General features: G+C 40.4%; 10 non-coding genes across 10 annotated transcripts in view; all 10 read left to right on the top strand.

Annotated features, from left to right (window-relative positions):
- Nucleotides 1-46, top strand: part of trnap-agg (transfer RNA proline (anticodon AGG)) — a 72-nt gene extending 26 nt beyond the window's left edge. Inside the window, exon 1 of the tRNA in view lies at nt 1-46. This exon is cut by the window's left edge and continues 26 nt beyond it. This is a non-coding gene — a tRNA (tRNA-Pro).
- Nucleotides 47-2,946: 2,900 nt separating this feature from the next.
- On the top strand, nt 2,947-3,023 carry trnap-ugg (transfer RNA proline (anticodon UGG)). Its single transcript has one exon. It is a non-coding gene; the product is annotated as a tRNA-Pro (tRNA).
- Nucleotides 3,024-6,173: 3,150 nt separating this feature from the next.
- Nucleotides 6,174-6,245, top strand: trnap-ugg (transfer RNA proline (anticodon UGG)). Its single transcript has one exon. It is a non-coding gene; the product is annotated as a tRNA-Pro (tRNA).
- Nucleotides 6,246-6,602: 357 nt separating this feature from the next.
- On the top strand, nt 6,603-6,674 carry trnap-agg (transfer RNA proline (anticodon AGG)). The gene has a single exon. It is a non-coding gene; the product is annotated as a tRNA-Pro (tRNA).
- Nucleotides 6,675-7,017: 343 nt separating this feature from the next.
- trnap-agg (transfer RNA proline (anticodon AGG)) lies at nt 7,018-7,089 on the top strand. The gene has a single exon. It is a non-coding gene; the product is annotated as a tRNA-Pro (tRNA).
- A 343-nt stretch (nt 7,090-7,432) lies between these two features.
- Nucleotides 7,433-7,504, top strand: trnap-ugg (transfer RNA proline (anticodon UGG)). Its single transcript has one exon. It is a non-coding gene; the product is annotated as a tRNA-Pro (tRNA).
- A 721-nt stretch (nt 7,505-8,225) lies between these two features.
- trnap-ugg (transfer RNA proline (anticodon UGG)) lies at nt 8,226-8,297 on the top strand. Its single transcript has one exon. It is a non-coding gene; the product is annotated as a tRNA-Pro (tRNA).
- A 357-nt stretch (nt 8,298-8,654) lies between these two features.
- On the top strand, nt 8,655-8,726 carry trnap-agg (transfer RNA proline (anticodon AGG)). Its single transcript has one exon. It is a non-coding gene; the product is annotated as a tRNA-Pro (tRNA).
- A 343-nt stretch (nt 8,727-9,069) lies between these two features.
- Nucleotides 9,070-9,141, top strand: trnap-agg (transfer RNA proline (anticodon AGG)). Its single transcript has one exon. It is a non-coding gene; the product is annotated as a tRNA-Pro (tRNA).
- A 343-nt stretch (nt 9,142-9,484) lies between these two features.
- Nucleotides 9,485-9,556, top strand: trnap-ugg (transfer RNA proline (anticodon UGG)). Its single transcript has one exon. It is a non-coding gene; the product is annotated as a tRNA-Pro (tRNA).
- Nucleotides 9,557-10,000: the final 444 nt, after the last annotated feature.

The raw sequence follows: 10,000 nt of genomic DNA on the forward strand, positions 1-10,000 counted from the left end.
TCGCTTAGGGTGCGAGAGGTCCCGGGTTCAAATCCCGGACGAGCCCTTTCAGCATTGTCTCCAATCATTCCCTGAAGATGGACAATCATACTAAGTTATATTGAATTGACCTAGAATTTGGATATGTTCTATAGATCAATGTAGACCCCAATGGTTATCTCTGAAAAGAGCGTTACTGAAAAATCGCGATGGAAATATGTCAGACTCTTTGGAGATATCAACATACTGCCATTCGAGGTTAATTGTTGTTCACGTTGTTAGCGGAAGTCAGTAGTGTACTGATTTTATTGATGTTACAGAAATGAAAGGCCAGGATGTATTATTCCAACGTAGTCAACATCCAACAGCGCTGGCCGAAATGGATGCTTTCGGAAAGGTCTCTTTTACATGGCCTGTTGGTCTAGGTGTATGATTCTCGCTTAGGGTGCGAGAGATCCCGGACGAGCCCTTTCAGCAATGTCTCCAATCTTTCTCTGAAGATGGACTATCATTACTAAATTATATTGAATTGACCTAGAATTTGGATATGTTCTATAGATCAATGTAGACCCCAATGGTTATCTCTGAAAAGAGGGTTACTGAAAAATCGCAATTGAAATATGTCAGACTCTTTAGAGATATAAAATGGAGATATTAATAAACAGCCATTGGAGGTTAATTGTTGCTCACATTGTTAGCGGAAGTCAGTAGTGTACTGATTTTATTGATGTTACAGAAATGAAAGGCCAGGATGTATTATTCCAACGTAGTCAACATCCAACAGCGCTGGCCGAAATGGATGCTTTCGGAAAGGTCTCTTTTACATGGCTTGTTGGTCTAGGTGTATGAAATCTCGCTTAGGGTGCGAGAGATCCCGGACGAGGCCTTTCAGCAATGTCTCCAATCTTTCTCTGAAGATGGACTATCATTACTAAATTATATTGAATTGACCTAGAATTTGGATTTGTTCTATAGATCAATGTAGACCCCAATGGTTAATTCTCTGAAAAGAGGGTTACTGAAAAATCGCAATTGAAATATGTCAGACTCTTTAGAGATATAAAATGGAGATATCAATATACAGCCATTGGAGGTTAATTGTTGCTCACATTGTTAGCGGAAGTCAGTAGTTCACTGATTTTATTGATGTTACAGAAATGAAAGGCCAGGATGTTTCATTCCAACTTGGTCAACATGCAACAGCACTTGCCGAAGTCTATGCTTTCCGAAAGGGTTCTTTTATGTGGCTCGTTGGTCTAGGCGTATGATTCTCACTTAGGATGCGAGAGATCCCGGACGAACCCTTTCAGCAATGTCTCCAATCTTTCCCTGAAGATGAACTTTCATACTGCCTTGAGAGGTTAAGAGTTTCTAAAATTGTCAGCAGGAGACAATAGGTATAGTATACTTATTTTAGTGATTTTAGAGAAATGAATTGCCAGGATGTTTCATTCCAATTTGGTCAACATGCAACAGCGCTTGCCGAAGTCGATGCTTTCCGAAAGGTTTCTTTTATGTGGCTCGTTGGTCTAGGGGTATGATTCTCGGGTTCAAATCCCGGACGAGCCCTTTCAGCATTGTCTCCAATCATTCCCTGAAGATGGACAATCATACTAAGTTATATTGAATTGACCTAGAATTTGGATATGTTCTATAGATCAATGTAGACCCCAATGGTTATCTCTGAAAAGAGCGTTACTGAAAAATCGCGATGGAAATATGTCAGACTCTTTGGAGATATCAATATACTGCCATTCGAGGTTAATTGTTGTTCACGTTGTTAGCGGAAGTCAGTAGTGTACTGATTTTATTGATGTTACAGAAATGAAAGGCCAGGATGTATTATTCCAACGTAGTCAACATCCAACAGCGCTGGCCGAAATGGATGCTTTCGGAAAGGTCTCTTTTACATGGCTTGTTGGTCTAGGTGTATGATTCTCGCTTAGGGTGCGAGAGATCCCGGACGAGCCCTTTCAGCAATGTCTCCAATCTTTCTCTGAAGATGAACTTTCATACTGCCTTGAGAGGTTAAGAGTTTCTAAAATTGTCAGCAGGAGACAATAGGTATAGTATACTTATTTTAGTGATTTTAGAGAAATGAATTGCCAGGATGTTTCATTCCAATTTGGTCAACATGCAACAGCGCTTGCCGAAGTCGATGCTTTCCGAAAGGTTTCTTTTATGTGGCTCGTTGGTCTAGGGGTATGATTCTCGGGTTCAAATCCCGGACGAGCCCTTTCAGCATTGTCTGTAATCTTTCCCTTAAGATGGACTATCATTACTAAATTATATTGAATTGACCTAGAATTTGGATATTTTCTATAGATCAATGTAGACCCCAATGGTTATCTCTGAAAAGAGGGTTACTGAAAAATCGCAATTGAAATATGTCAGACTCTTTAGAGATATAAAATGGAGATATCAATATACAGCCATTGGAGGTTAATTGTTGCTCACATTGTTAGCGGAAGTCAGTAGTGTACTCATTTTATTGATGTTACAGAAATGAAAGGCCAGGATGTTTTATTCACAATTAGTCAACATCCAACATCGCTGGCCGAAATGGATGCTTTCGGAAAGGTCTCTTTTACATGGCTCGTTGGTCTAGGGGTATGATTCTCGCTTAGGGTGCGAGAGGTCCCGGGTTCAAATCCCGGACAATCCTTCAGCATTGTCTCCAATCATTCCCTGAAGATGGACAATCATACTAAGTTATATTGAATTGACCTAGAATTTGGATATGTTCTATAGATCAATGTAGACCCCAATGGTTATCTCTGAAAAGAGCGTTACTGAAAAATCGCGATGGAAATATGTCAGACTCTTTGGAGATATCAATATACTGCCATTCGAGGTTAATTGTTGCTCACGTTGTGAACGGAAGTAGCCAGGATGTATTATTCCAACTTAGTCAACATGCAACAGCGCTTGCCGAACTCAAAGGTTTCGAACAGACTTCTTTTATGTGACTCGTTGGTCTAGGGGTATGATTCTCGCTTTGGGTGCGAGAGGTCCCGGGTTCAAATCCCGGACGAGCCCTTTCAGCATTGTCTGCAATCTTTCCCTTAAGATGAACTAAAATTACTAAATTATATTGAATTGACCTAGAATTTGGATATGTTCTATAGATCAATGTAGACCCCAATGGTTATCTCTGAAAAGAGGGTTACTGAAAAATCGCAATTGAAATATGTCAGACTCTTTAGAGATATACAATGGAGATATCAATTTACAGCCATTGGAGGTTAATTGTTGCTCACATTGTTAGCGGAAGTCAGTAGTGCACTGATTTTATTGATGTTACAGAAATGAAAGGCCAGGATGTTTCATTCCAATTTGGTCAACATGCAACAGCGCTTGCCGAAGTCGATGCTTTCCAAAAGGTTTCTTTTATGTGGCTCGTTGGTCTAGGGGTATGATTCTCGGGTTCAAATCCCGGACGAGCCCTTTCAGCATTGTCTCCAATCATTCCCTGAAGATGGACAATCATACTAAGTTATATTGAATTGACCTAGAATTTGGATATGTTCTATAGATCAATGTAGACCCCAATGGTTATCTCTGAAAAGAGCGTTACTGAAAAATCGCGATGGAAATATGTCAGACTCTTTGGAGATATCAATATACTGCCATTCGAGGTTAATTGTTGTTCACGTTGTTAGCGGAAGTCAGTAGTGTACTGATTTTATTGATGTTACAGAAATGAAAGGCCAGGATGTATTATTCCAACGTAATCAACATCCAACAGCGCTGGCCGAAATGGATGCTTTCGGAAAGGTCTCTTTTACATGGCTTGTTGGTCTAGGTGTATGATTCTCGCTTAGGGTGCGAGAGATCCCGGACGAGCCCTTTCAGCAATGTCTCCAATCTTTCTCTGAAGATGAACTTTCATACTGCCTTGAGAGGTTAAGAGTTTCTAAAATTGTCAGCAGGAGACAATAGGTATAGTATACTTATTTTAGTGATTTTAGAGAAATGAATTGCCAGGATGTTTCATTCCAATTTGGTCAACATGCAACAGCGCTTGCCGAAGTCGATGCTTTCCGAAAGGTTTCTTTTATGTGGCTCGTTGGTCTAGGGGTATGATTCTCGGGTTCAAATCCCGGACGAGCCCTTTCAGCATTGTCTGTAATCTTTCCCTTAAGATGGACTATCATTACTAAATTATATTGAATTGACCTAGAATTTGGATATGTTCTATAGATCAATGTAGACCCCAATGGTTATCTCTGAAAAGAGGGTTACTGAAAAATCGCAATTGAAATATGTCAGACTCTTTAGAGATATAAAATGGAGATATCAATATACAGCCATTGGAGGTTAATTGTTGCTCACATTGTTAGCGGAAGTCAGTAGTGCACTGATTTTATTGATGTTACAGAAATGAAAGGCCAGGATGTTTCATTCCAACTTGGTCAACATGCAACAGCACTTGCCGAAGTCTATGCTTTCCGAAAGGGTTCTTTTATGTGGCTCGTTGGTCTAGGCGTATGATTCTCACTTAGGATGCGAGAGATCCCGGACGAACCCTTTCAGCAATGTCTCCAATCTTTCCCTGAAGATGAACTTTCATACTGCCTTGAGAGGTTAAGAGTTTCTAAAATTGTCAGCAGGAGACAATAGGTATAGTATACTTATTTTAGTGATTTTAGAGAAATGAATTGCCAGGATGTTTCATTCCAATTTGGTCAACATGCAACAGCGCTTGCCGAAGTCGATGCTTTCCGAAAGGTTTCTTTTATGTGGCTCGTTGGTCTAGGGGTATGATTCTCGGGTTCAAATCCCGGACGAGCCCTTTCAGCATTGTCTGTAATCTTTCCCTTAAGATGGACTATCATTACTAAATTATATTGAATTGACCTAGAATTTGGATATGTTCTATAGATCAATGTAGACCCCAATGGTTATCTCTGAAAAGAGCGTTACTGAAAAATCGCGATGGAAATATGTCAGACTCTTTGGAGATATCAATATACTGCCATTCGAGGTTAATTGTTGTTCACGTTGTTAGCGGAAGTCAGTAGTGTACTGATTTTATTGATGTTACAGAAATGAAAGGCCAAGATGTATTATTCCAACGTAGTCAACATCCAACAGCGCTGGCCGAAATGGATGCTTTCGGAAAGGTCTCTTTTACATGGCTTGTTGGTCTAGGTGTATGATTCTCGCTTAGGGTGCGAGAGATCCCGGACGAGCCCTTTCAGCAATGTCTCCAATCTTTCTCTGAAGATGAACTTTCATACTGCCTAGAGAGGTTAAGAGTTTCTAAAATTGTCAGCAGGAGACAATAGGTATAGTATACTTATTTTAGTGATTTTAGAGAAATGAATTGCCAGGATGTTTCATTCCAATTTGGTCAACATGCAACAGCGCTTGCCGAAGTCGATGCTTTCCGAAAGGTTTCTTTTATGTGGCTCGTTGGTCTAGGGGTATGATTCTCGGGTTCAAATCCCGGACGAGCCCTTTCAGCATTGTCTGTAATCTTTCCCTTAAGATGGACTATCATTACTAAATTATATTGAATTGACCTAGAATTTGGATATTTTCTATAGATCAATGTAGACCCCAATGGTTATCTCTGAAAAGAGGGTTACTGAAAAATCGCAATTGAAATATGTCAGACTCTTTAGAGATATAAAATGGAGATATCAATATACAGCCATTGGAGGTTAATTGTTGCTCACATTGTTAGCGGAAGTCAGTAGTGTACTCATTTTATTGATGTTACAGAAATGAAAGGCCAGGATGTTTTATTCACAATTAGTCAACATCCAACATCGCTGGCCGAAATGGATGCTTTCGGAAAGGTCTCTTTTACATGGCTCGTTGGTCTAGGGGTATGATTCTCGCTTAGGGTGCGAGAGGTCCCGGGTTCAAATCCCGGACAATCCTTCAGCATTGTCTCCAATCATTCCCTGAAGATGGACAATCATACTAAGTTATATTGAATTGACCTAGAATTTGGATATGTTCTATAGATCAATGTAGACCCCAATGGTTATCTCTGAAAAGAGCGTTACTGAAAAATCGCGATGGAAATATGTCAGACTCTTTGGAGATATCAATATACTGCCATTCGAGGTTAATTGTTGCTCACGTTGTGAACGGAAGTAGCCAGGATGTATTATTCCAACTTAGTCAACATGCAACAGCGCTTGCCGAACTCACAGGTTTCGAACAGACTTCTTTTATGTGGCTCGTTGGTCTAGGGGTATGATTCTCGCTTTGGGTGCGAGAGGTCCCGGGTTCAAATCCCGGACGAGCCCTTTCAGCATTGTCTGCAATCTTTCCCTTAAGATGAACTAAAATTACTAAATTATATTGAATTGACCTAGAATTTGGATATGTTCTATAGATCAATGTAGACCCCAATGGTTATCTCTGAAAAGAGGGTTACTGAAAAATCGCAATTGAAATATGTCAGACTCTTTAGAGATATACAATGGAGATATCAATTTACAGCCATTGGAGGTTAATTGTTGCTCACATTGTTAGCGGAAGTCAGTAGTGCACTGATTTTATTGATGTTACAGAAATGAAAGGCCAGGATGTTTCATTCCAACTTGGTCAACATGCAACAGCACTTGCCGAAGTCTATGCTTTCGGAAAGGACTCTTTTACATGGCTCGTTGGTCTAGGGGTATGATTCTCGCTTAGGGTGCGAGAGGTCCCGGGTTCAAATCCCGGACGAGCCCTTTCAGCATTGTCTCCAATCATTCCCTGAAGATGGACAATCATACTAAGTTATATTGAATTGACCTAGAATTTGGATATTTTCTATAGATCAATGTAGACCCCAATGGTTATCTCTGAAAAGAGGGTTACTGAAAAATCGCGATGGAAATATGTCAGACTCTTTGGAGATATCAATATACTGCCATTCGAGGTTAATTGTTGCTCACGTTGTTAGCGGAAGTCAGTAGTGTACTGATTTTATTGATGTTACAGAAATGAAAGGCCAGGATGTATTGTTCCAACTTAGTCAACATGCAACAGCGCTTGCCGAACTCACAGGTTACGAACAGACTTCTTTTATGTGGCTCGTTGGTCTAGGGGTATGATTCTCGCTTAGGGTGCGAGAGGTCCCGGGTTCAAATCCCGGACGAGCCCTTTCAGCATTGTCTCCAATCATTCCCTGAATTTGGACAATCATACTAAGTTATATTGAATTGACCCAGAATTTGGATATGTTCTATAGATCAATGTAGACCCCAATGGTTATCTCTGAAAAGAGCGTTACTGAAAAATCGCGATGGAAATATGTCAGACTCTTTGGAGATATCAATATACTGCCATTCGAGGTTAATTGTTGCTCACGTTGTTAACGGAAGTCAGTAGTGTACTGATTTTATTGATGTTACAGAAATGAAAGGCCAGGATGTATTATTCCAACTTAGTCAACATGCAACAGCGGTTGCCGAACTCACAGGTTTCGAACAGACTTCTTTTATGTGGCTCGTTGGTCTAGGGTTATGATTCTCGCTTTGGGTGCGAGAGGTCCCGGGTTCAAATCCCGGACGAGCCCTTTCAGCATTGTCTGCAATCTTTCCCTTAAGATGGACTATCATTACTAAATTATATTGAATTGACCTAGAATTTGGATATGTTCTATAGATCAATGTAGACCCCAATGGTTATCTCTGAAAAGAGGGTTACTGAAAAATCGCAATTGAAATATGTCAGACTCTTTAGAGATATAAAATGGAGATATTAATATACAGCCATTGGAGGTTAATTGTTGCTCACATTGTTAGCGGAAGTCAGTAGTGTACTGATTTTATTGATGTTACAGAAATGAAAGGCCAGGATGTATTATTCCAACGTAGTCAACATCCAACAGCGCTGGCCGAAATGGATGCTTTCGGAAAGGTCTCTTTTACATGGCTTGTTGGTCTAGGTGTATGATTCTCGCTTAGGGTGCGAGAGATCCCGGACGAGGCCTTTCAGCAATGTCTCCAATCTTTCTCTGAAGATGGACTATCATTACTAAATTATATTGAATTGACCTAGAATTTGGATTTGTTCTATAGATCAATGTAGACCCCAATGGTTATCTCTGAAAAGAGCGTTACTGAAAAATCGCGATGGAAATATGTCAGACTCTTTGGAGATATCAATATACTGCCATTCGAGGTTAATTGTTGCTCACGTTGTGAACGGAAGTAGCCAGGATGTATTATTCCAACTTAGTCAACATGCAACAGCGCTTGCCGAACTCACAGGTTTCGAACAGACTTCTTTTATGTGGCTCGTTGGTCTAGGGGTATGATTCTCGCTTTGGGTGCGAGAGGTCCCGGGTTCAAATCCCGGACGAGCCCTTTCAGCATTGTCTGCAATCTTTCCCTTAAGATGAACTAAAATTACTAAATTATATTGAATTGACCTAGAATTTGGATATGTTCTATAGATCAATGTAGACCCCAATGGTTATCTCTGAAAAGAGGGTTACTGAAAAATCGCAATTGAAATATGTCAGACTCTTTAGAGATATACAATGGAGATATCAATTTACAGCCATTGGAGGTTAATTGTTGCTCACATTGTTAGCGGAAGTCAGTAGTGCACTGATTTTATTGATGTTACAGAAATGAAAGGCCAGGATGTTTCATTCCAACTTGGTCAACATGCAACAGCACTTGCCGAAGTCTATGCTTTCGGAAAGGACTCTTTTACATGGCTCGTTGGTCTAGGGGTATGATTCTCGCTTAGGGTGCGAGAGGTCCCGGGTTCAAATCCCGGACGAGCCCTTTCAGCATTGTCTCCAATCATTCCCTGAAGATGGACAATCATACTAAGTTATATTGAATTGACCTAGAATTTGGATATTTTCTATAGATCAATGTAGACCCCAATGGTTATCTCTGAAAAGAGGGTTACTGAAAAATCGCGATGGAAATATGTCAGACTCTTTGGAGATATCAATATACTGCCATTCGAGGTTAATTGTTGCTCACGTTGTTAGCGGAAGTCAGTAGTGTACTGATTTTATTGATGTTACAGAAATGAAAGGCCAGGATGTATTGTTCCAACTTAGTCAACATGCAACAGCGATTGCCGAACTCACAGGTTACGAACAGACTTCTTTTATGTGGCTCGTTGGTCTAGGGGTATGATTCTCGCTTAGGGTGCGAGAGGTCCCGGGTTCAAATCCCGGACGAGCCCTTTCAGCATTGTCTCCAATCATTCCCTGAATTTGGACAATCATACTAAGTTATATTGAATTGACCCAGAATTTGGATATGTTCTATAGATCAATGTAGACCCCAATGGTTATCTCTGAAAAGAGCGTTACTGAAAAATCGCGATGGAAATATGTCAGACTCTTTGGAGATATCAATATACTGCCATTCGAGGTTAATTGTTGCTCACGTTGTTAACGGAAGTCAGTAGTGTACTGATTTTATTGATGTTACAGAAATGAAAGGCCAGGATGTATTATTCCAACTTAGTCAACATGCAACAGCGGTTGCCGAACTCACAGGTTTCGAACAGACTTCTTTTATGTGGCTCGTTGGTCTAGGGTTATGATTCTCGCTTTGGGTGCGAGAGGTCCCGGGTTCAAATCCCGGACGAGCCCTTTCAGCATTGTCTGCAATCTTTCCCTTAAGATGGACTATCATTACTAAATTATATTGAATTGACCTAGAATTTGGATATGTTCTATAGATCAATGTAGACCCCAATGGTTATCTCTGAAAAGAGGGTTACTGAAAAATCGCAATTGAAATATGTCAGACTCTTTAGAGATATAAAATGGAGATATTAATATACAGCCATTGGAGGTTAATTGTTGCTCACATTGTTAGCGGAAGTCAGTAGTGTACTGATTTTATTGATGTTACAGAAATGAAAGGCCAGGATGTATTATTCCAACGTAGTCAACATCCAACAGCGCTGGCCGAAATGGATGCTTTCGGAAAGGTCTCTTTTACATGGCTTGTTGGTCTAGGTGTATGATTCTCGCTTAGGGTGCGAGAGATCCCGGACGAGGCCTTTCAGCAATGTCTCCAATCTTTCTCTG

Source organism: Pleuronectes platessa, chromosome 22 (genome assembly GCF_947347685.1).
Source record: "Pleuronectes platessa chromosome 22, fPlePla1.1, whole genome shotgun sequence".
NCBI classification, from domain to species: Eukaryota; Metazoa; Chordata; class Actinopteri; order Pleuronectiformes; family Pleuronectidae; genus Pleuronectes; species Pleuronectes platessa.